General features: G+C 34.2%; 1 protein-coding gene and 1 long non-coding RNA gene across 2 annotated transcripts in view; both read left to right on the top strand.

Moving 5' to 3' along the window:
- The window catches only part of LOC137406780 (potassium voltage-gated channel unc-103-like), a 147,569-nt gene that overhangs the window by 77,338 nt on the left and 42,670 nt on the right, over positions 1 to 27,561 (top strand). The gene's annotated exons all lie outside the window — the stretch shown is intronic.
- LOC137406499 (uncharacterized) lies at positions 1,897 to 13,808 on the top strand. Its single transcript, XR_010979885.1, has 6 exons — positions 1,897 to 2,034; positions 4,567 to 4,623; positions 7,062 to 7,118; positions 9,153 to 9,285; positions 12,276 to 12,392; positions 13,749 to 13,808. It is a non-coding gene; the product is annotated as an uncharacterized lncRNA (long non-coding RNA).

The raw sequence follows: 27,561 nt of genomic DNA, 5'->3' as shown, positions 1-27,561 counted from the left end.
CTAACTGTATATGTAGAAGTGAAAGCATTAGCTCTTGCTAATATGCTTTTGAAATGCACAAAATACCATTTATTTGCGTTGCAATTAAGTAGCTTGGCTATCTATCACAAACAACTCAAGAAAACATCTTTTTCAACTCTTAATGAAATTTTTGCCATAAAATTTGGCCAATATCTTATAATTGAGTTATATAACATCTATTATAGATGTTATATAACCCAATAATAAGATATTGGCCACATTTTCTGGTACAATAATAATAATACATTAGTTACTTATTTGGCTTCAGCTGTTAGCCAAACCTAAAAAAACAGCAACCAATATGGGCTAGGGGCGCTTATCGGATCCAATAATTAGTATTTACAAGTTTGGATTAAACCAAACAATGTTCTTCTGTTTTTTATGTGTGAGCTGTCATCACAAACTTGGAGAATGATTAAGCTAGGCTCCTTTTTAACTTCCCAACCTTTCATAAGTTTCATTATCTTTTTAGACAGCCGTTGCCTGTTCAATTAGAACTCCTGGCATTCAAACTGTGGTTCATTGTTCAATTCTCAAATAAGCTCCTATGGATGGCCAGATCTACATCAACCCCTGAAATGTTCTCTTAGCCAATGTTCTCCGCTAATAACTGTTACTTGTTATTGCTATAATAGTTCAAACAGATTGTGTTGGCAGAAGATTGCTCCATCATACGGTAGTTTTCAATTATTATCATGTATGTTTTAATAGGAGTTGCATAATTTCCAATTAGGGATTTTAAATGTTTTTCAATTTGATGAATCCAAACATCTATGTTTAGAATGATTGTGATTAGAAATAATCACTGCCAGAGTAACGAGCTATGGGGATCAGTGAATGTCCAATTTGGCGCAGCAGACCCTCAATGCGAGAGTAATTACGTAATACCTATGGAGTGTCTCCAGCTGGACAAAGGATGAGAGAAATTAACAGCAAATGACACAGCAAAAGTGTAGCAGTGCCTGGCTTTGATAGAGACACACTAATTAAGGCAATGCCATTTCACTGTCACTCTGAACTTTGACGTTCTTACTTACTCCAATGCTTTTAGTAAAAGGCTTTCAATAAATTTTAAAGATGTTGTATTTACTCAGATATCATGTATATTAAACTGAAAAAGAAAAGATTTAACAAAAGTTTTTACTGCCGCCTAATGTAGCAGTGTTTTTAAACTACTGTCATTGACAATCAGTTAGCCATGATGGATTAAGCATGCCGATAGCTTGTGAACTGTATACTGTTTTAAAGCATTGCAGAAAGCCCTGCAGTCTTAAAATAAATTTCATAGACATACCAGATAGGTGAGCCTTCCAGAAAGCATTTAAAAAGCATTAAAGGCACCTATATGCTTCAAATATATTTTTTTCTAAAGCATTTCATGCACTATGCAAATATTGTTTTTTAAATTTGTGCTCAAATTCATCCCCGCTTTCATCATTGCCTTTTGAACTAATGATTTGGCAAGTCTCTTGCAGTTGTTGTTTTAAAAATATAATGATGTATTGTATATATATATATATTATTGTGCACGTGGTAGCGTATAAATTAAAACCATCAAAAATTTACAAATCCTGTAGTGAAGTTTATCTTATCTTGAAATTATCAGTGTGGCACTCCTTTGCCTGCGCATGCTAAGGTGAGGCCGGGTTCAGACCTGGGGACAGCTGCGTAATCTCGACTCATTATGTATCCAACAGCTGGAAAGCAAACAAATTGTGTAGCTGCGTATGGGCATCAAATTAATTTAATTGCGCAAATGACGACATTTCTTTCTGTAGGACATAATAGTCGCGCACTCTGAGCTTGTAGTCCATGAGCGGTCGCTTGCATAACAGGTACTCTGTCACACGTGTCTTAGATGCCATATTGGTTTGAACCAGGCCTAAGTAAGGCTGTAAATCTAACTCATTCCATCTTGTTACAGTCAGGCTTTTAGCTTTAGTTTCTGATTTAGACAAACAAGGATAGGCTAAAACTCTATTTAAGAAATAGGACAGATAGTGGAGGTAGCAGGTATGTGTGCTTATGCTTTAGCTCTGGCTTACCATGTACCTTGGGAATTACACTGAACTAAAGAATTTATGGTTGTCACTCATCCAAAGTAACAAAAAATTAGGACTTTTATTAGAAGCCTGAATGATTGTAGCCTAACATTTATTTCATATTCATGTTTTTAACGCAGTCATTCTGACTTTATATATGTGTTAGTCGTATAACAACTGAAAAGCAGAAAATCAAAGAAGAGAAAGGCTTTTATGAATGCTTAGATATAAAGTTATAGGGAGCAAAAAATATGCAGGTACAAAAACCCACCTGACAGCGCAGGCCAAGACAACATATGTAGTTTTAAAAGCTTAAGATAACTGTAGAAATGTCAAGTGATTTGCAAGAATTGAGAGTCGCTATCCTTGGTAATGTTTCCGTAGATATGGATTACAGAAAAATGTTGTCTTGCTAACTGGTTGCTAGATGCATGCTTTACATTAAAGCTTCAAGGTCGCGAATGATAAGTTTTTCAACTTTTTAAAGATTTCAAGGGATTCAAAAATGTACAGCAACTGTTTCAATAATATGGTTTACAGAAGGATGTTTAAGAACTGAATAGTGAAATGGTATATAATTTATATTGTAATATTCATACAAAAATTATTTCCGTACCATATGCTTATCAAAGCTTCCATTGCAAGGCAAAAGTTAGCAGTAGTTCATTTTTCAGTATAGAAATTTAGGACGAAAAATGGATGTAAAATGAGCAACATTGTATAATGCTAGAACTACATGTAGCATCAGCTTTGCTAGCAAGGCTTTGTGAAGGATATTAGATACGCATGACATGAGAGAAATCTTTTACCATGGATGTTTATATTATTGAATGATATTATTAATATTCCCAGTTGCAGATATTACTTAAGAGAAAATGACTATTTTGCCATAAGCTTAGCTTTTGAACATTTTTTTGATTGGCTAATCAACCATGATACAGATACATGCAAAATAATTAGGCTCTTTGTATACACATTAATATGCTAGTTAGCAACAAATTTGTGTGTAGCATTAGCAAAATCAATGACTAAAATTTGCTTTATAGTTTTCCAGTGTGCTGCAGGACCCTTTTTGTCTCTTGTGAGCTTTAGCTTTCAGAGCCAGACATTACCCAGTTCAAGAACTGAAGGTCATAATCTAGTAGCTAGCATTATTTAACCATCCATTTGTATATAGCTGAGGGTATGGCATTATGTAATAGCATGGCTGGGGGTTGTTTAGTTCAGGCTAATCCCATCGGCCACTGTCAACACCTCGCTGGCACTTGTTACATGCATTACTCATGCTTCTTTGTCTAATGGTGCGTGTACACTGGCCGATTTTGTCACCCATTTTGTCGAGCACAGACCAATTTGATGAGTCGGTATCGGCATCGGTAGGTGTGAGCAGAGAGATCGGTGTTGGTGCTGATTTGAAAGTCGGTGTCGGTGAATCCCAGCAGCTCATCAGCCAATCATAAGCTAGGAGCCTCTGATTAAATGAGCCTAAGCTTTAATGGCAGTTCTAAGTTTATGAAACGAAAGGGCTAGGTTTAATGAGAGGCTAGGAGACTGTCATTAAACTTTCCCTAGTGCTCCTTCTGATAGTGAGCTTTTATTTAAATTAATTAAAAGTGAATAGCCAGTTGTATGACTACTACTAGTACTACTACTAGTTCTACTACATGTACTACTTTAAAGGAATTTGCCGGCCCTTACTTGGCACGATCTAAATTATTTCATACATAAATAAATTGAGTGTGATTTTATTCAAGGTTTTATTAGCGAAGGAAATTTACTAGCCGAGGAGCGTACGGCCATTCGCTCTGTCTACTAAGTGAGCATTGCGCCCTTATATACAATAAAATTGCCCGTTCCGGCTAACGGAACCAAGTAGGAACACCAGGTAACAATGTTTAAATGGCCAATAATTAGGCCCACTAGTGCATTGATATGACAACATAAACGACGACAATTGATAGCCTAACGAGTAACAAGGCTATAATAAAAAGGAAAACACATATAATAAAATATTTATAGACATAAAATATATACAAACATATAATTACATATAATACAGACTGTCAGAGCTCCCGCAGCTGATCCTGCCATCAACAAAATCTAATCGTCATCGGAAGATTCCATTCGGCATTCAGTAGTTGCTTCTAGCGGTAGTAGTAGGAGCAGTAGTAATAGTGTAGTACTAGTATATAATTTTCCACATCAAACGCGTTGATTTTTATGTGTACTCGTCTTTGCGTGGTTGGGTGAAGGTCAGAACGGCGAAGCGCTGTGATTGGCTGTTGGTACCGAAAAAAATGGTTCGATCGTTGCAATGTAAAGGGGAGTCGGTGTCGGCACTCATACGTGAAATGTCTGAGGTACCGGTCTGAGTCAGAGTATTGGCACCTAATCGGAGTCGGTCCCGGCCAGTGTAAACACACCATAACTTGTGATGTACTGTCTAACTGGTCTTGGTCAACATGAATGCATGCTCACCATCAATTGTCTTTTTTTTCTGTAGATTCTGCAATCGTGTTTCGTAATGATGCTATGATGCCTGACTTGCTTTTGGTTGCAGGTATGTACTGACAAGATAAAACAGTGTGACTCTTTTTTCAATTTTATTTTCAGGGTTTAATTATATGGTCTATAATTTTGATAACAACTGTGACTTAGTCTTTAGCTGAACGCCCTCTTTTCTTGTTATTTTGTTACTGTTACTCATGCCAACAAGAAATTTAAAAATCATATTGTTTTAACTAATTATAATAGGAAAGGGTGGAGTACTATTTAAGATAGCGTTTTTCTGTAGACCCACATTACAAAAATCATAATTAGCAATCAATATAGCTCTGGTCATGACATTAAAATGAAAATTGTTGTGGTTTAGTGTCATGCTTAGCCTCTGAACATTGATTTCAATGTTTTCCAATGTTTCTAACTTGAAAGTTTTGAACTCTTGAGATTACACCATACTGACCCTCTTATAAAGCTTAACCCTGTCTATAACAAATATGATTTCATCTAGTTCTTAATAGCCTAGCCGACTAACCTTACCCACACTGTGTAGTACTGTCCTGATTGTATTGTGGCTGATTTTTGTTAGTACAAATTAGGGTTTGGCACTAGCAGTGAAACTCACTGAAAATTCATGGGGTTATCTTCTCTCAAATCTTGTAATTAGAAAGTTTGAGTATTTTTATCTTGTTGGCTAGAATTTAGACTGCTGCGTGTGAGATTTGGTGCTTGAATTATTTGAACAGAATGGATTAATGCTGGGTTTACTGGGACTGAAAGATGTGTGATATTCAACAACCAGGCTTGCTATGAACTAATGCAACTATGGAAATAATTATAATTGCATTTCAATATCATGATGACTAAGCTGGTGTCTTGTAATAATTTAGGTTGTACACATAAAACACCATAGATATAGCATGTTTCAGTCAGTTCTACTAGTACAATTAAATATGACATGGAGTCGTGTAGTGTTTTTATAATTTTAGTCTCCATTCTTCTTATTTGAGATTCTGACGCTTGTCGCCAATGTTTTTGTAGTTCTACCTGCAAAATGATAAAAAGTTATTTTCACCTGTAAAATTACAATTTAAGTATATATATTGAACAATACTTAAACTGTTCTATGTACTCGAAGAAGAGATAGAGATAAGGTTTGAGTGATCAAAAAAGATATATGTGTATGCAGGGACAAGAACACTCCAGATAACCTAATCGCAAACCAAGAAAACCTCTGTAGTCATAAAAGCTGAAGAAACTGTAGAAATGTCAAGCGATTGGCAGTAGTCGAGAGTTGCTATAATTCATAATGCTTTGGTAGATATGAATTACTAAATAATTTTTCAGCAAGCTTAGCTTTTGAACCATGATACAGATACATGCAAAATAATTAAGCTCTCTGTATACACATTAATATGCTAGTTAGCAACAAATTTGTGTGCAGCATTAGCAAAATCAATGACTAAATTTGCTTGATAGTTTTCCAATGTGCTGCGGGACACCTTTTGTATCTTGCAAGCTTTAGCTTTCAGAGCCAGACATTACCCAGTTCAAGAACTGAAGGTCATAATCTAGTAGCTAGCATTATTTAAACATCCATTTGTGTATAGCTGAGTGTATGGCAATCACTATGTTTCCATGATGCGCAGTGCTTCGGAGTTGCGCTATCTCCGAATCATTGAAACAGCGTCTTCGCACTGAAATCACTGCGCACTGATCAGTGCGAAGCCAGTGCAAATTCGCAGCAAGGAAACAGCGACTGCGCAGTGGCTGCGCATAGCTCTCATGCCGTGGAGACGAATTCTTCGAGAGCCATAAACTAGTACAAAGGTTGTCCTGCTAATCTTGTTTTCTTACTATTCTTCCGATCTTCTTTCACCTAAATTTAATTATGGTCTGCATTCACGAGGATGATGAGGTGATTACTTTCCTGGACTTTGTTATCGATGCCAATACTTTTCGAAAAATAGGTGGCAAGTCCTAAATTAACGTTTAAATAATATATTACTTAAAAATACTTATTAAAAATATAATACTATGTAAAAAGTGTGTTAAGATTTGTAAAACCTTGTGAATGTGTATTGTAAATAAAAGTATAATGACGACAGAATCATAAAAACACCGTTTATGACGTTCGGTATCCGTGATCATTTCTATTTTTTCATCAGGCGATTCGATTTATACAATTTCTCTTCTCTGGCTAATTTGCGGTATTTGCTGAAAACCACTGCGCAGCATGGAAACGTACAATCCCCTCGACTTCGGAGGGAGCTGCTTCGCAGTACTGCGCACCATGGAAACATAGTGATTATGTAATAGCGTGGCTGGTGATTGTTTAGTTCAGAGAAATGGCTAATCCCATCAGCCACTGTCAACACCTCGCTGGCACTTGTTTACATGCGTTACTCGTGTGTCTTTGTCTAACTTGTGATGTACTGACTAACTTATCTTGGTCAACATGAATGCATGCTCACCATCAATTGTCTTTTTTTTCTGTAGATTCTGCAATCGTGTTTCGTAATGATGCTATGATGCCTGACTTGCTTTTGGTTGCAGGTATGTACTGACAAGATAAAATAGTGTGACTCCTTTTTCAATTTTATTTTCAGGGTTTAATTATATGGTCTATAATTTTGATAACAACTGTGTCTTAGTCTTTAGCTGAACGCCCTCTTTTCTTTTTATTTTGTTACTGTTACTCATGCCAACAAGAAATTTAAAAATCATATTGTTTTAACTACTTATAATAGGAAAGGGTGGAGTACTATTTAAGATAGCTTTTTCTGTAGACCCACATAACAAAAATCATAATTAGCAATCAATATAGCTCTGGTCATGACATTAAAATGAAAATTTTTGTGGTTTAGTGTCATGCTTAGCCTCTGAACATTGATTTCAATGTTTTCCAATGTTTCCAACTTGAAAGTTTTGAACTCTTGAGATTACACCATACTGACCCTCTTATAAAGCTAAACCCTGTATATAACAATTATGATTTCATCTAGTTTTTAATAGCCTAGCCGACTAACCTTACCCACACTGTGTATTACTGTTCTCATGGTATTTTGGTTGACTTTTGTTAGTAAAAAGTAGTATTATACTCACTGGAAATTCGGGAATTATCTTCTCTCAAATCTTGATATTTAAAAGTTTGAGTATTTTTATCTTGTTGGCTAGAATTTTGACTGCTGAGTTTGAGATTTGGCACAAGAACTCTTTGAGCAGAATGTATAAGTGCTGGGTTTACTCCACTTGAAAGATGTGCAATATTCAGCAACTATGCTTGCTATGGACTTATGCAACTCGGGAAATAATTATAGTTGCATTTAAATATCACGCTGACTATGCTGGTGTCATGTATTAAGTTAGGTTTTACAAAAAAAAACACCGGAGATGTAGCATGTTTCAGTCAGTTCAACTTGTTCAATTAAAATGACATAGAATGGTGTAGTGTTTTTATAATTTTAGTCTCCAATCTTCTGATTTGAGATTATCACGCTTGTTGTCAATGTTTTTGTAGTTGTACCTGCAAAACAAAAGAAAATTATTTTTCATTTGTTTTTACAATTTAGGTATAAGGAACAATACTAAGCAAAACAGTAAATAATGCAGTATCTCATCAATGTTAGCCCTCTGAACCCTCACAGCTGGTATTACGGAATTGCGTAGGCTGTGGCAGAAACCTTAATGGCGGAATACAGGCTTCCATATGGTTCTGTTTACAAAATATGTTTTTATGCAACAGCAAAAACTAATAAAATTAATTCTTTCGCAGGATGCTAGATTCTAAATTTCACTTCCATTTGTAACATTTTTCACTTATCTTTATCTACTTCTTTCATTATAATAACACATTTTATTAGAATGATATCGCGAAACAATCAATATGACTCATTCGTTGGTAGGTCATAAATGACTGTGATACAAATGTGGAATTTTATGATAATAAATATAAATTTCCAGTATATTTTGAGTCATGAAAGGATGATGAGTGTGCTATGGATGAATATTATCTGTAAATGTTTAATGAGTGTTTAAAATCGTGCGAACTTTTATAGTTTTAGCCCGAATAATGGTGACATACTGTTTTTTTTCTGTTTGATGACATCTGCTGTAAGTTGTCCAACTTTTTGTACTGATGTTTCACCAAATATCATTGCATTGTTAGCACGTTTAGCTATATTTGGTAAAAAATTAATAACTTCGGATTGCTGGACATATTGTCTAGGTTTACTGACACGCATTGATTAGATCGAGCAAGGATCAACGGGTTAAAACTCGGTTTCGTATCATGGATTTTTACAAGTTTGTATTTATATTTAACAACTATGATATTATCTTACATGTATTTACATAGCATTGTCTAATTTATTTGAAAATCAGAGCTTTAACTAGCAAATGTGGTTGCTGTCTAATGACACAGGCTTGGGTAATATTTCATACCAAGGGTTAGTACAAAGCCATTTGCATAGCTATTCATCCATAACATCTCGTGTATTGCTTTTCATTTGACCAGCACTTTATGTATTTCTATATCAAATTCATTGACATACAAACTGGTGGTGACTCATGGTTCTTTCATCTATATAGGCCTGGGCGGTCATCAAGGTCCTCTTCCTTGCATTGTCTTCCGGAAGATTTTGGCGATGAGTAGATCATAAATGTCAGTTGAACGCTTCTTCCCTGTCATTAGACACGTACCCAACCTAATTTTGAACAGCTGGTAAGTCATCATTGACTACTTGACTTGATGGGCTTTGTACTTAATGATCTCCCATATACTCTCAACACATTAGTCATAACTTATAATAAACTTTCATGGGTAGCAAAATCGTAAATGATACAGAATTTGAAGCGAACACCAGTCAATACACAAACCGGCTATAGGAAATCAATTGATTCTTCAGAAGATTGCGTCAGTCTACCCCAAACCTTCAAAATAAATATATATATATATATATATATATATATATATATATATAACAATAACCAATAAATAGATTTAAGAATTCAAGCAATTTATGTTTACACAAATTCTGTACCATTCACTATCTCACTACCCACTTTCGCCTTGAAATTCTAGAAAATTAGAGATGCGAGCTTGCAAGGTGGTTTTTGATGTATCACTAAATGCCCAAAGATGCGAAAGGCCAGTTACGGAAACTACATCACTTGGTTTTCCCGTCAGGTCTGCTTCAGATTTGTTTTAAAAAGGTTGGCTGAAAATGAGAGTATAAGCAAATCGAGAAGTTTCCAGCCAGGAAGAGATGATTTAAAAATTAAAATGAAGAAAAAATAAAATTAGCTCTAATATAAGATCAGAACGTTTTTTTCAAGAATGTTTTATTAAGCTGAATTCAGTTATATTAAATTTATACTTTAAGTTTGTTTATGCGATGCCACAAAAGTGTAGCGTACCAAGCGTGTTGCATCAGGTCTCTCTCTCTCACAATCATTAGTGCTATGATTCTCTGAAAGGTAAGAACTCCATATGGTATGCTACTGTATGGACTGCTGCATACTGCCACTACTCAAAATTATGTTGTACATAATACTGCTACATTTTAATGCAGACCATAACCTTTACATAGGTATTTGTAGCCTTGGGGGCATGGGTATAGAGCATGAATAGATAAAATCATGTATTTTTTCATTGTAATATCTCTTATTGGTAGTTTTTTAGAGGATGGCAACACAATAATTTATCTTTAGTTAATTTATATAAAAAAAAATTTTGAGATAGGACTTTAAGAAAATTAACTTGCGAGCTTTTGTCCCAGAATGCATTTTGCTCTCATATCAGACATGACTGTACAGTAGGCGCTGCTAAAATGAGATGATCAGTTCTAGGAACGTTTACATGATAAGGATTTTTCATTATAAGAATGTTAACATACATTTAAATTGTCTAAACCATTTCAGGACCTTTCCAAACTCGCTCATGTGAGAATCCGACTTAAATTCTTTTGAATGTATTGGCGGTGCCTTAACTGTATTATTGGTTTTCATCGACAACTTTTCATGATCAACCGCATTGGTTTAATAGACCATGATTGTGGTAATTTGACAATAATTTGATGAAGAGCGCATAGTTTGACGCGACAGCGACTTACAACAATTGACTAAGAAAAAATAGTTTCACTATAAAAAAGCGATAGTACCTTTTCGTCATCTATTCGTTCTTAAGAGCTCAAGATTGCAACTCCAACTCGTGACATTCCGATGCACCGACCAATAGCCTTAAAGTATTTATCAACAATTGCACTGCTATATGTACCTATTCTCTGTTCCGTTGTCACTTCAGACAAATTATCACAAGAGTCAGAATGTCATGGAAATTGTATGTATTATATGTATAATGCTTTATGTACAGTGTTGGGAAAAAATCTTTGTCTGCCTGTTTAAGTAAGTGTAGCACTGCAATAAATTCATCATAATTTGGAAATATTTTGCACCGCATACATAAAACCCTGTATCAAAACAATCCTAATGAGCTGAAAAATAGAAATAACTAGATTTTAAAATTGCCAAATATCTTCTATTGTATCAACCGCTGCCTACTAATTCACACTGCATACCAGAAAATATGTCATCGCAAATTTCGTTATTATCTCTTCTTTAATTATTTTCTAAATTGAAAATAACAGTCTTGTACTGTTATGGGCCCAGAAAAAAGCCATTGGGGTTGTTTTGCATTTTAATATTTTATCTGGTAGCCTTTGCAGACTATAACCATTCTGCAGCCTTAGGCATGCTGTGAACAAGCCTCACGAGCGCTTGAGTGTTCATAATCTGAAACCAGCAATCATGTTGGACAGCTGGTTTTTTCAAACGCTTTGATCGTGGTAGATCTTTGGTGGTTTGATGCTGCATTCATTTCTTTACCACTTAATTTTCTTTAGATTGAAATACTCTAAGCTTCTTCGCTATTTTTCTATTGCTCAGATTGCCCATCGTATGCAGGCGAATGATGAGGTCGTTGACACATTTCTTATCCATGGTTGATGTTGACGCTGGTATGAATTCTGGGATCTCTAGCTGTTCCTCTTTTAACAAGCAAAACTGTAAACCTTTGCTGCACATGCTGTCCAACAGGATCTCTATTGTTGTGATAATATTCCACTTGAAAATTAATAATGTCATATTGCGTTTGAAAATGAGTTAATAAGCAGATTCACATTGATTGGCCTATAAATGATTATTGATCCCTGATTAACCGTAATTTTATTACTGATGGTGTCAACAAGATCTAATGTTAATTTACTTTTAAATGATGCATGGTTTGTCAGGGTTCAATCCCTTTACATGACTACTACAACAAATTTACCTAAAATGGGCAGTGAGGTTTGAGGTGGACAAATACTTTCTGACACCGCTGTATGTCGCTTTCTTTTCTCGCAGGTGTGGCGAGACAGACTAACACTCAAATCAAACTTTAGAACTCGCCCGATGATACACTTTAAGTTATATGGAGTTTTTTACGTGGTACGAAGCAAAAACTTCACAAAATTGCCCGACTTTTTCTAGAATTTATGCTATAGGAGGTATACGTTATAGGAGCATCTACTTTACTCTAAAAGACCATGTGAGTTTGTGAGGTACAAATATCATGTTTAAAGTGTGCAATAGCTCCCATGTAGGATACTTTTGCTCCCTCATCACTAATTGAACTTGAAAGTTTATTGTGTATTATCTAATTTTTATCACTTTTAGCCTTGCTTGTCCTCTAGCGCAAAGCCGACCTATTGCTCCTAGATGTGACTCTGGCACTTATGGAATAAAAGTGCAAGCTGAGTTATCAGTAAAGATTTTGACAGAACTGTTCATGAAGTGAGTGTGAGAGTGCTTTAATTTCAATGCTGTAGTTTATCCCATTTTCTTTCCACTTAACATGGAATGTTTGATTAGTACGATATTTTAGGCAGTTTGAGGCCGCTTGTTTTTGGGACAATGTTTAATTATGACTGCTGATGTACTGGCGGTTAAGACATTTGAAAAGCTGATAATGGTGTTTTTATAAAACCCCGACAACAAATTCAGAGTAACTTTTTGCTTTGTAGCATATTTGACTCAATAGAACAAGTGTTATCGCTGAAGCATTCTCTTAAGGTGAAAACAAATTAGGCGATAATTAGAGCGATATTGCGTTAGAACTAATCTGCGTTAAAATTCACTCAGCGTGTTTATGCAGAGCGATAAAGCTAGAATTTCTCTACACAACTTTATTGCTAACGAGATGCATTTCGATTGGTTAGTTCTTACCAGAATTTAATTTTACGGCGGGTAATTATTTCTTACCGATGTTCAACAACGTACATCAGCTCCAATTTTCTATTTTGTTACGAAACATCTTCAGAACGAAACACTCAATTGTTCATGAATTTAATAATAGCACTCCCAGTTCTGTCCATCATAACAAAATTAAAAAAAACCGAGTTGAAAACCAACATCCGGAGTCAATCGTTGCGCCGGTTGACCATCTTGAGAATGGTAAATATTTAATATATTAAATATGAAAAACCACTACAAAATAAAATATGTATAAAAAATTGTAAAAACAATACAGCTAAAAATACAAGAATCGTTTTTCTTTTGTCTTCTTGTAGTGTAGGCAGTGTACACTCTTTGAAAGGGAGATAGGTTTAATAACAAATGTGGAGGTTGTTTATGTTGTAGCCTAGACGACGACATTTTGACTGGCCTAAATTTATCAACAACTCCGAAAAAACTAATGATACAGATTTTTATTGGCAGTTTGTGAGCGTGCCCATTATATCATTTGCTAGTAAATCGCTCATGTGTGTTTATGCACGCACCAGCGATATCTTCGCCCTCATGACGCTTGCAATAAAATCGCCTAGTGTGTTTGGACCTTAAAAGCTCCTTGCTATATTTTCACAAAAGGCGAATATACCTAAACCTATACATATACTGATAAGGTAACTTACCTCCTCAAATAGAGTTGGCGTTCATTAAAAAGATGGCTCTCGATTTTCAAAGCAATCTCCTGATGTGGTCCCAAATAGCGGTGCCAATCAAATCAAGGTGCATTCAAATATAGGTTTAACGGTAGCTCACTTTCAACATTTTTTCCAATACCAAATTGAAGGTGGTCAGAGACTCTGTGCATAAAGTCCTCATCAACTTATTTTTTTATACAATGTTAAAATCTTTGTTCTTTTGTAGAAGTTGTTTAATCTGGAGAACGAAGATGAGCTCACCACGCAGAACTATTGTTCTTTAATCTAGTTCTCACAGAACTAATCATATTGGCCTACCAGTGTTTTGAAAAACTGAAGGGTAAGTTGATGAGTCCTCTACTTTTTGTAGTCCTAATCTTCTGATAATTAAATTGGCCTTTGATGACTAAAGTGAGCTCTGGAGACTGCAGTCATTACATTGGGTAGTTGGCTACACTAAAATACTATAGCACTGACAATCCGCAAAAACAGTAAAACAATAGTTATGAAGCAAAATAACCATGTATGGAGTGGCATGTACAATTGATATTTAAAGTGTACAAATACAATATCAAAGTATTAAAATATTAACCATTTTTTAAAGATTGAATGTATTTTTTAATGAGTGTAGCCTGGGTTTTCCGAATGGAAAAAGTCTAAAACACAATCAGATTTTGGTCTAGTCCATTAACTGAGTGCGTACAACAGGCTGCGCAGTGCAGCTCAGCACAATGTACGCTTATAACCAAGAGCAATGCGCTAAAAAATATTTGTACAAAACATTTCTTATTAGTGAGTAGGCAATTAGTTAGCCGGTCATATGTGTACCTAATAGGAAAAAACCAATCGCCATCCTGCATCTAACTAATAGAAAACATGTTAACAGCCAACAGCGACCAAAGTTTTTTGAGAATCATTATTTTTGTTTTTACAGTTTATTATTGCAATAAACAGCTGTGTTAGACCTTTACAGCTACCAAGGTTTTAGAAATGGGCAATAAATAAACCTTTGGAAAATGGACTACTGATTGCTACCTATTGTATCAGCAAAAGAGGATGAGAACCTGACCAAGCTCATACTGCAACACACTTTTTAGATTTTTTGTCGGTAACATTAGGCGTAAAACCTTCTGCTGATTAATGTGTATGTTAAAAAACTCTGATAGGCGGTGTGGTTCATAAATAGGGTCATCTTAATCTGAGGGCACACTTCATTGGTGAAAATTAGGTCTTTAATAAGAGCCATCACATGTAGGACAAATTAATGTACCAAAGTCTGTTCTATTCTAATAAAAAGTGTATTACGTTATTCAATAGAAAAATGATATGGTAATGATGCTACCACTACCAGGCACAATAGCCTTTTAGTTTTTACTTTGAAACAATTTTTATTTACCCTTTATGGCCACAATGTTTGCGCTTTAATTCTGGAATTGTCTGTTTGTGTAATAATGTTCTATCTACCAATCTTTCATACAAATAAAAGTGTCCTCAAGAACCCTGGCCATCATTTTTAGCTGTTTTTTATGAAATCTAGAGGCATTTGAAACGTTCTCTCTTCCAACAGCGTCCATAATTTTTTAACCTTGTCTTAGCATTTTACAACATATTGAAGGGTAAAGTAACAATTTGTTCAAAACTTCATGAACTTGTAGTATGGCTCTTACTCTGTTTTTTTTACACTAAGCCTGCTTATAAAAATGCTGATGAAATGCAGTTGCATTTAAGTTCTGCATAAATTGTCTAAATTGTTTTTTATCACGGCTTCATTAACAAATTAAAGACTTGGTAAATTTTGATCTTGCAGCCATTTTTCCTAATTGTGCACGCAGTATGATGCTCAATTACAACAAGGCATGAAGTAAATGTAATACGAAGCAGTTTTTGCACTGATTTCTTATGTCTTATTTTTATGTTGAAGCTGTTTCAGTGTGAACTCTTAAACTACCAATAGTACAGCTCGTTTGTCAATGTGTTTCTGTATGGCCAAGTGCTGCATGATGCGGCTTTAGCAAGCTTTTGTACAAATTGTTTCCGATTACTGATTAATTAGTAAATTATCTTATTACATCTATACCTGATTGAAAAAAGCTATTATTTGCATATGTTGAGCAAATAAGAATGCGTTTACAACCTGAGCATAGTTTTGCTTTGCAAAAACTTGTTTTATGAAATCTTCTTACTGATGACCAGTAATTTCAGAAGCAATACAGCCATAAATGGTTACTAACTTCAGATCTATAGACTGAGCAACTTTATTGAGCAATAGTACTAATGAGAGTAATTATGTTCATCAGATTAATTAACATGTAAACTAATAATATTCATAAATCATCCGACTAGAGTTTTGTGCTTACCTCACAGTAATTTCAAAATGGACGAAAAGTGGTCCCTCTCACTCGACAACTCGTTTGTAATATTTTTGGGGGCATGAACTAACATAAAAACTTATGCTGACAAACTTGCTATAAAAATATTGTTAATAAACAATTGGGGTGTAAAGTTATAACCATTTATACACTCTTTTAGAAATTAAGTTTCACGAAACACTTATGTCGCGGTAGAGAGATCCATTTGGTAGTAAAGGAGTTGAAGTTATCAGCAGGTAGATCATATGGGTTGCGGTCACAGAAACCATGGTTAAGTCGCAAATCACGAAGTTGAGTTATTCGACTTTGAAGTTGCACCAACTGAACTTATAATATTGGTAACAAATTTTGTAACCTGTAGGTCTGGACCAATCAAAGAGTGATCTTTCTGAATCTGAAGTCAGTTTAGCCAATAAAAGTATTTTACCATCGAAAAAAAACTTAAAACCGTTGCTATGCTAAACAAGAAGTACTGAAAAATGGTGTCCGCTAAAAATAATTGTTTCTTTTTTGCCGATTTTAAAGGTAACTTTGACATTTTGGATGCTTGTAATGAGTACTTTGGTATTCTAACTGATGTCAAAAGCAGTGAAAGTAAAGGGAGTTGTGGTGATATTTTCCTAACGATTCTTACAAGATTACTACAATATTTAATAATAAGAATAATTATTCAATTTTTATGAAATTATAATCAGATTTAGTTATGAGAATAATTATTCGAGTTTGCAAGGTCGAAGTATATAGTGACCGATGGTGTGCAATATGTTACTGTTGTTAATTTTCTAAAGATTTGGTTGATGATTTGGGTGTGCCCAATATCGCGATACAATCAAGCTGTTTTTAATATCTGCAAAAATAAGTAATACACTTTCTTATAAATATACAGCTATTTCTTTGACAACCAGCTAAAATCTGTTTAGATTTTTAAATTCAGCATAGTTTTTTGGATCCAAGTACAGAAATCTAGATAAATATCACAATATCTTGATATTGGTTGCTATGTCGTTTTGAAATGTAAACAAAACTTTACATTGGTTTTCGTTTCTCAAACTTTAATACCAGTTTTCTTGGAACTATGTTTTTGCACTAATGGTAAACGTGCTTCAGTTTTTTGACCATATAATCTGCTGTAATTAGGCTAGAATCAAAATTTTGTTTGCTAAATCTTGTAATCCCGACTTACCATGAATTCTGTGATCATGACACATATTAATAGTTAATGCACTGTTTGGAACTTATAGTACTATTGTAGAACTACAATAAAAAATATGTCATCACTAACAGAAATTAACTACCAGTTTTGATTTTGTATAGGTGTCTTGTTTTCTATTACAGATTTTAATGTGTTTGCAGGACAAAATGAAGCAACTGCAAGAGGTTTATTATAGAATTTATTTCAAATTATGTTCTTATGATAGAACTTTCCGTAACAAACTTTCATTTGGCTAATACTTGTATCCATTTTTGACTAAAATAAGTCGAACCAATTTGTTTCACTCCTACTACCTGCCCTAAATTGGTGCAAATGGTCATCAGAAATGTGCTTTCTTTGCGCTGCTAAAATGGCCCATTAAATGTACTTTAATTTGATGAAAACTCAAATATTGGTTAATTATTGGCCTTTCCAAAATACCGTAAAATACTCATCTGATTTGCATGTACGACTTAGCTGCCCAAGTTGTCAATGCATGGTACTGGAGCTTGTTATCATTTTGCTTGTTGAAGGTTGACTTGCAACAAAATTTCATTACGGTTATTTGGTATCAAAAGATTCACCATGGCTTACTCTGCTGTGTTGTGGGTGCAAAATATGGAGAACTGTGATTACAAGCTCTTAAAAGCTAAAAAAGAAACAGTTAATCTCCGCGATCCCGAAACCGCCGTAGATTGGAATCAATTCATTTCTCTGACATAGTAAAATGATTTGGTTATTGTTTTGACACGTGATCTTCTCACATGAATTGTAAGTTCCGTAAAAGGCTCAATATAAAACTTCTTGTAGCACTAATTTATGACATAAACTTTGGGTTTCGCCAAAGAGCTCTTACCAAATATAGATGCTCGCTAGTTTACAATTTTGTTTTGGGTTGATCTAATCGTCTAGTCGCAATCTGATCATGTGACCCATGCTTCCTGCCAAACAGCGCGCATAATTTCCGCAGCATTTTTTGACTATCACAGGTGACCAACAGGCTTGTCATGCTTATCAGATGATGATATGCATTCCTTCGAGCTAAGGTTAAAAATTAAACCATTTTTTACGGTAGGTTTTGAGATATCAGTGCTCAAAGTGACATCAATACAGTGATGAGGAAACAGATGCTTGAGGACAATAGACATCGTTTCATTGAATGCGTGAAGTGTAATTGTGAAAATATTTGAATGAATGAGGTTGCATGAAAGTGTAAACAGAAGCCATCTTGTTGAGCTACGTTCCATTTGACCCATGTTTGGAACGGGATTCTAATCTTCGGCAATTTCGTGATGGCGGCGATTAACTTTTCGCTTTTGAGCTTTTAAGAGCATGTTATCACATTTCTACATATATTGCACATGCAACACAACAGAGTAAGACATGGTGAATCTTTTGATACCAAATAACTGTAGCGTGAATTTTGTTGCAAGTCAACCTTTAAGCATTAGTAATCTTTTAGAAAAATGACAAGATTTTCTTTTGGAAACATACCTTTCAAGCAACAACGGTATGCGAGTGCCACTGTACGTAATTTTGATTAATATTCTTAAACTTCATAATCATTCTTAGTATTGACTAAGTATTATTGCTTTTTAGTTTGTGTATTTTCTTATGTAATTATTATCTGTGAATGTTTAGCTGAAGCTTGTGCAGAGCTGTCATCAACAACAATTTAGTTGAATGTCATTTACTAGTTATTCCGTTTTACAAATTGGACTATGCCTTGTGAAATAACTGCTTTATTTTAATTGTGTATACAGCTCCTATTCACCCTTGCATGTTTATAGTTGTCATGTTCTTGCATTCTGGTTGCCTGTCCACTGACGATAGCACTTGTACAGACTATATGTAAGCATAGTGTCTGGGATAGGAACTGAAACTCACAGTTAAAACCTATGGTGACCAGCTCTAAACTTTACTTTGCAATAATATCTAAAAGCCAAATCCAGATCAGGGTCAGACTACTGACTATCAATTTTACAAATGAGTAATTGCTTTTGAAATACCACTTCAATATTTGAAGTCCTTTTTTTTAATAGAATATGAATAAGTTTTTACATTGCTTAACTCGCGTTCTTCTATTGCCTACAAATCACAATGGTGACAAATATCAAAGCTGGGATTGAGAGTCATAAGCTAAAATATCAGAGGCACTTTTGCTTGCTCAGTTTTTTCCTTTTTTTGCAGCAAGCAATGAGCTTTCAGTTGATTAGCTATGAAAAGAGTTTAATTTAAATCGGAAAATCATTCATTCAAAAGATGTGATATTTCTATTTTGTTATTACTAATTGCAGGGTGTTGCTATAACATGTTCTGCACCCACTCTGGTGCTAGACAAGTTATCTAAAGAATTGGCGATTCAAGGTTACAAAAGCTTACATATTTGGGGAGGTTTCTGGTCAGAGGAGAGCGGACAAAGGAACTTAGTGAAGGTAAATTAGGGTGTCAAAACACCAAAATATTGAGTGACATAGAATGAACCTTGGTGAAAAACAATATTTTTTTAGATGTATTTTACAAATATTGAGATGAAAAATTTTGTGCTAGTCCGAAAATTTCAATAATATGTATTTGGACGATGTATCTAATAGTATGCAACAAGCTATAGCTTTTTTAACTCTGAATGACACTCGTATTGCTTAACTTGCATTTTTGTACCATTTACAATCTCTGTTTGTGAGAAATGTACCTTTTGTTCCATACCTGTTCGGCCTGTCATAGCTGTTTTTTGCAGTCACCATTCAATTTTCGGGATTAACGGGGACCAGGGTCTTTTGTGGACAGTGAAAACCCACAAAATAAAAAGTAATGTTTTTAAGTATATACATAAATAAGCCAAACTTTAAGGCCAAAACACTTGCATTGTTTCATAAGCATAATGTATTTGTTTCCTATGTGAAAAGTAAACTTAAGTTCCTTTCATTGACTTTTAGGTCATATTCTAACTTAAATCCAAGTATTTTAACTCAAATTATGAATTTTTTGTAGTATGGGCATAGGTCAGATTTTTATCTGGTTGGAATAGCTGTACAGCAAATTTTGCTATAATGTACATGTATACCTATTATAACGCAAATTCCTCTCAATGTAAATAATTTATGTAAAGCTTTTGTTTGACCAACATAAGTAATGCCATATAGGGTAAAGCGTCAAGTTGGTGAAAGTTCCCAAAATTATTAACAAAATTTTCATAGTTGTCCTTAAAAATATCGCTTACATTCTTGCCAAACTTGAGCAATGATGAGATGCATAGGGTTCGCTATTATAGATACCAATACATTGTTAAACTAGTTTGTCATTAGAGATTGTCATTTTTGTCAAAAATATGTAAAATGATTCGCCTCGCAAGAAATCAGAAATATTTGAAGGGGATCTATCAGTGAAAGCTTTGGAGTGTTAATACAGACGGTTTCCTACTTACGAACATTCGAGTTACACACAACGGTACATACGAACAGGTCTGCGCGTATATTCATCGATAATACCGACGGTATTACCGACTTATTAGCGGCAGAAAGAGGCGCTACATAGAAGCATCACCCAGCATCCACCTTCCTCTGCCCAGTTCGTTGCAGGGCATAAGTGCGTGAACGTATCTCCAGTGCGCAAAGAACTTTTTTATTTTTTCTGTATGTATTGTAAAGGAGTTTGCCGACCTTTACTTGGCACGATCTAGACTAATAAATAAAAAGAAGAGTGTGTGTAGTTTCATTCAGCTTTTTTATTAGCGAAGGAAATTTCACTATTCGAGGAGCGTACATCTATCTGCTCTGCTCAAATAAATGAGAGCGCTCCGTTATATTCAGTAATATCAACTGTTCCGTCCTAACGGCAAACGGTGAGAACACCGGCTAACAAGGTGAATAAATAGGACCGCTAGCGAGTTGGTATGACAACAATAAAAGTGACGATAAATGATAGTGTTATAACATGATATCAGATATAACAATAGCATAACGAGTGAAACAACGGTATAATAAAAGGACGACACATAATAAAGGACAACAAAGATAAGTTCTAGCATAACGATTAAAACAACGATATAATAAAAAAGGACAACACATACGATCAATAAGAAATGCTGTGTCATGGCCCGGCGTCCACCACAGTATTCTCTCCATTTTATTAAAAAGTTTTTTCAGTACAAACCAATTTACAGGTTACTTATACAAACCTTAAACATACTAATATAAACCTTCAATATACTTATATACATGTAGGCCTTAAGCATAAGTTATAATACAAAATATAGCACTGAAGCAACTTACGAACAAATTCACTGTACAAACAATTGTTCGGAACGCAACTCGTTCGTAGGTTGGGGACCGTCTGTATACCAAGCTGAATGTCATGATATCTAGTCTCATCAAAATCTATCTTGCTCCCAAGCTCTTCCCGACGATGGATAAATGACAAGTCATACAGACACTGATTTTACTTTGTTAGCTAGCCGCAACAAGTAGCAGCCTGTCTCTTGTGGCTTTTATTCACCTCACCTTCTGTTTGATCTCCAAATTCATGTTTACTACCTTCAAAACTGAATGTTTTTTAATTGTCAAATCAGTTGATATGAGCATCAGAGTTAAATTTTTTGCTGACCTAGAATTTATTTTGGTCATCTCAAATAGTCTACGAAGATGAACTGTTATAAACGAGCGCATTTGCACAGACATGCTAATGGCAAAGAGTAGCTTTATCATATAAGCAGAGACTAAATGGTGTAAACAAAAGCTGAAAATCTGTTTTAATAGAAACTTCTAAACTATTTAAAGAATTTCAATAATGTCTATATAATTAATGATTAATGTATAATCCTAAATATTTAGGATTTGTTTGGAGTGCACGACAGGACAACTCTGCTTTGCAGAGTAACCTGGCAGTAACCCTATGCTTAATTTGTACATGTATGCATTGCAGTGAAAGGCATATTCATACACACCAACCTTACAGTGTTAAAGGCCAACTGAATGAAAAGGGACTTTTATACAATTCATAGTCAATCTGTGCATGGAAAAAATTGACCGTGTAGACAGTTAGGAATTTTACTCAGCTCAAGATTTTGAATCAACTTGGCTTGTACCAACAAATACCCTGGCAGTGTAGAGTGCTGTAAAAGATTATCAGTTGCAATAATTATGCATTAAAATATTGCAAATTATTACAAGGTTAATTAGCATAGTTTTTGTAGTGTCAGTCTAGCAAGGTAAATGTTGCAAGTTCAAATCCAGCGGGATGCAATATTTTTCCATTATTCAACGGTGGCTTTATATGGACAGACACGGTTCTCATCACAGTACAGGCTGAATGTGTAAAATTTTGTAGATTTTGGTGCATTTTGCTTAAAAATAAGAGGAATGGTAACGCTGTAATTATTAGTTTGTAAAATAAAGCTTTTCTTAACCCAACTATTCATTACATTTTATATTTAAAAGATACCATTCTTACCTAATAGTTTGACAAAAAAGCTTTAGCTTAAAAGAAAGCATTAATGATAATGTTTGTTGTTTTTTACTTTTATTGAGTTAACTTGTGTTAACAACATCGAAACAAGAATTTTTTAAGGCTTACTAGGTTAATTTTTTTTTAGGCATAACATCAACATAGTGAGAACTGCAATCTCTTTAGGGCAAACATAATTATGCAGAGTTTCAGTAGAAAAGCATTTTCTGTGTGACCTACATTTAGTACAGCCACCAATATAGCTAGCTGCAAAAGCCTACTCTTCAAGTTTCTGGCCAATCTCCTAAGCGTTCTAAAACAACATGATGGAGCACACTTTTTAGTTAGTATTGTTTTAAAGCTGGTTTGATATCTTGGGAAAGTCTGTAAAATGAGTAGTGTTCAACATTCTCCTAATTTTAACTATACTAACAGGTTAATAACTGGTTTCTTTGCAGGTAGAGCAGCATATTTACTAGTGGAGGCAAAGTGGTCTAGATTGCCTAACCTTCAAACAACAAGTTGATGTTCAATTTCCAAAAAGGCATCCAGTGACTAGAATGACATCCAACCTTAAAGTTCTTTCTGTAGCTGGGCGTGTCTACAATCAGCAAAGTTCTCTTGCAAATCGCTTCTAAGATCTTTAGCTAAAATCATATTTTAAACGTTGTGCAGAGCCATTAGTTACAGCTACCACAACTTCACACATTATACTCGAGGTGCCAGGAGATGGTCACACAATTTGCAAGACAATTATAGAGCTCTGTGTTTTGAAGCTCTACAGCTTTATTTGACAGAAATAAAATAGTCCACTTTTGTTGATAAATGTTTTATGGTATTCTTGTGAATGCTTTGATTTTTAATCTTTTGGTAATGTAACAGCTGTTTGGCCTGCTTTTGATAGGTTGCTCCATTTGCACTAAAGACTTTTAGATTTATACAAACTCATTGTGTTTTAAGAATATTTTATTTGTCACCGTTGCACTCACTTGAGCAATTTGTTTGACGTACTTATATTGAGCTTTCCTTTTCTGTAAACTCAACTCCTTGACGAGGTTGCTTAAAGAGTCAATTTTTTTCCTTTTGAGTAAGTTTGGGCTTTTTTTAAAGAAATATGCTGACCAATGTTGATAAATGTGAGTTAGATATACATGCATGCAATCTGCACAGTGTGTTCAATGTTACTGCATGGTTTCATCGAAAGCTCTTATCTGAAACCTTTTATAATCCAAAGGGCCCCACATATGCTATATTTCCCAGTTTTGCCTCAGTAGCAATGAATTGACTAAATCAAATTGTATAAGTAATAAATGTGGCCACAGGTATGCAAATCTCCCATGTTTGACATTTATGTTTTAAAAATTGGGTGTCTCTGACTCTACCAGGCATATTTGGCAGCATGAATATATGCACTGTTTTAATTAATATACGTTTTAAAAGTTTTCTATTTGACAACTAGGATGGTTTCAATACCAAGTACTTGATGTCAATACCATCCTAGCGTTTATTGCAACTTATTACAACTTTTTTTAAATGGACAAAGTGCTTGTTTTTGCCATGCATGCCCACTAACAAGCTATTAAGGGAAAGCATAAGTTTTCAATTTTATGAATAATACGTATGATAAACTTTAGATCAAAGCACACACAGATGTGCCTGCAAATCGGTTTTCTTAGGTTCTGTTGGCAAAATCCCTGAAATGGGGTTTCAGGGATTAGTTTGCCTTTTTAACCAATTGATAGAAAATTAAATGATGCAATAAAGGTTCATTACAAGTAAAAAGAACCAAACTAAATATCATAGTTAGCTAAATTTATATAAAAAGAAGAAGTAGAGCTTGGAACTAGGACTATCTAATTCAAGATATAAAAACATAATAGGAGGCCCTGAATTTAATGAGAAGATAACTTCTCTTGCAAAAGAGAAGACAACTCAGAATTGTGTATAAAAATCTTCAAATTTTACGCTAATGGGAGGTCCTCCATTTCAAACTACAGAGCCTCCTAACCTGCAAAATTTTCCAAAATGTTGAACTCTCCGGCAAAATTTATGCAAAATGCAAAATAGATACGTATGCGATCAGCATGACGAGTAGAGTTGTTTAAGCATGTTTCTAGCGAAGCCTCCTATCAGAAGCCTCCTATTATCCAAAAGCCCTATATCGTGGATATATTTTCCAAAGTGGCCTCCTATTCAATCTAATTTGACTATATATATATATATATATATATATACCCATATTTCCGAGTTAGGAGTTGAATAAATATATACCAGTTAGGAGGTTGCGGAACATAAGGGATTAGGAGTTAACGCAAATATATATGGGTAAGCCTCCTATATGGTCTAATTTATCTACATTGTAGATATATATATATTTATTCACCTCCTAATTATTATATATTTTTATGGAAATTTTAGGAGAATATGGTATCATACAATATATATTCATCGCCTTATCATACTTTGTATATATGCATACTAGAAAAACTGTCAAAACTTGGAGAATGTCTAGATGGTTGTTGTAAATTACATATCAATTTGAAGGTAAAATAATTCATACCTCAATGAGTAAGCAAAAATAATGATTACCAGTTAGCAGATTGCTACAAATTACACATAAATTAGAATGTTACCATTGTAACTTATGTAATAGTTACAATGGAAACATTACATAGCATGGCATAGCTTACATACCCTTTAGTAAGATGTCGTAACTTATATCATTTAGGAGTTTGCTATAACTTGTTTCTTTTAGAAGCTGCTCTGATTTACATATAATAAAGTATGTTGCTATAACTTATAGATCATTTGAGAAATTGATATAATTTGAATTTCACATAGTTGGTAGCTATTATCTATATATCAGTTAGGAGGCTGCTATGGATTATATATTAATTAGGAGGCAGCTGATAATTATATATCATTTAGGAGGTTGCTATAACTTACATATCATTGCAGAGGCTGCTATGAGTTACATATAATTTAGGATGTTGCTATCACTTATAGATCACCTAAGACCTTGCTATAATTTGAATTTTCCATAGTTGATAGCTATTATTTATATATCAGTTAGGAGGCTGCTATGGATTATATATTAATTAGGAGGCTGCTGATATTTATATATCATTTAGGAGGTTGCTATAACTTACATATCATTGCAGAGGCTGCTATAAGTTACATATAATTTAGGATGATGCTATCACTTATAGATCACCTAAGACCTTGCTATAATTTGAATTTTTCATAGTTGATAGCAGTTATTTATATATCAATTAGTAGGCTGCTATGAATTATATATTAATTAGGAGGCTGCTGCTATTTATATATCATTTAGGAGGTTGCTATAACTTACATATCATTGCAGAGGCTGGTATGAGTTACATATGATTTAGGATGATGCTGTCACTTATAGATCACCTAAGACCTTGCTATAATTTGAATTTTCCATAGTTGATAGCTATTATTTATATATTAGTTAGGAGGCTGCTATGTATTATATATTAATTAGGAGGCTGCTGATATTTATATATCATTTAGGAGGTTGCTATATCTTACATATCATTGCAGAGGTTGCTATGAGTTACATAGAATTTAGGATGTTGCTATGACTTATAGATCACATAAGAGTTTACTACAATTTGAATTTCATATAGTTGGTAGCTACTATTTATATATCAGTTAGGAGGCTGCAATGAATTATATATTACTTAGAAAGCTGGTGCTATTTGTATATCATTTAGGAGGTTGCTATAACTCACATATCATTGCAGAGGTGCCATGTGTTACACATAATTTGGGATGTTGCTATCACTTATAGATCAACTAAGAGTCTGCTATAATTTGAATTTCATATAGTTGGTAGCTACAGTACTATTTATATATCAGTTAAGAGGCTGCTATGAATTATATATTAATTAGGAGGCTGCTGATATTTATATATCATTTAGGAGGTTGCTATATCTTACATATCATTGCAGAGGTTGCTATGAGTTACATAGAATTTAGGATGTTGCTATCACTTATAGATCACCTAAGACCTTGCTATAATTTGAATTTTCCATAGTTGATAGATATTATCTATATATCATTTAGTAGGCAGCAATGAATTATATATAAATTAGGAGGCTGCTGCTATTTTTACATCATTTAGGAGGTTGTGATAACTTACATATCATTGCAGAGGTTGCTATGAGTTACATAGAATTTAGGATGCTGCTATGACTTATAGATCACATAAGAGTTTACTATAATTTGAATTTCATATAATTGGTAGCTACTATTTATATATCAGGAGGCTGCAATGAATTATATATTAATTAGGAGGCTGCTGCTATTTATATATCATTTAAGAGGTTTCTATAACTTACATATCATTGCAGAGGCTGCTATGGGTTGCATACAATTTAGGATGCTGCTATCATTTATAGATCGCCTGAGAGTTTGCTATAATTTGAATTTCATATAGTTGGTAGCTACAGTACTATTTATATATCAGTTAGGAGACTGCTATGAATTATATATTAACTAGGTGGCTGCTGCTATTTATATATCATTTAGGAGGTTGCTATAACTTACATATCATTGCAGTGGTTGCTATGAGTTACATAGAATTTAGTATGTTGCTATGACTTATAGATCACAAAAGAGTTTACTATAATTTGAATTTTATATAGTTGGTAGCTACTATTTATATATCAGTTAGGAGGCTGCAATGAATTATATAGTAATTAGGAAGCTGCTGTTATTTATATACGTATCATTTAGGAGGTTGCTATAACTTACATATCAATGCAGAGGTGCCATGGCTTACATATAATTTGGGATGTTGCTATCACTTATAGATCAACTAAGAGTCTGCTATAATCTGTACAATAAAACAACAATCTGTATAAAACAACAATAATTGTTGTTAGAACCTACATAATGTATAGTATGTTAAACTTTAACGTAGGAATCAATAAATTTGTATTTAAAACAACAACAGCCACCATGCTTGATACTAAAAAATTCAACTAGTCAAGTACCATAGAATGGTC

This window comes from Watersipora subatra, chromosome 10, assembly GCF_963576615.1.
Source record: "Watersipora subatra chromosome 10, tzWatSuba1.1, whole genome shotgun sequence".
Classification (NCBI taxonomy): Eukaryota; Metazoa; Bryozoa; class Gymnolaemata; order Cheilostomatida; family Watersiporidae; genus Watersipora; species Watersipora subatra.
Note: the sequence above shows the minus strand (reverse complement) of the source record. Positions and strands in the feature narration are given on the sequence as shown.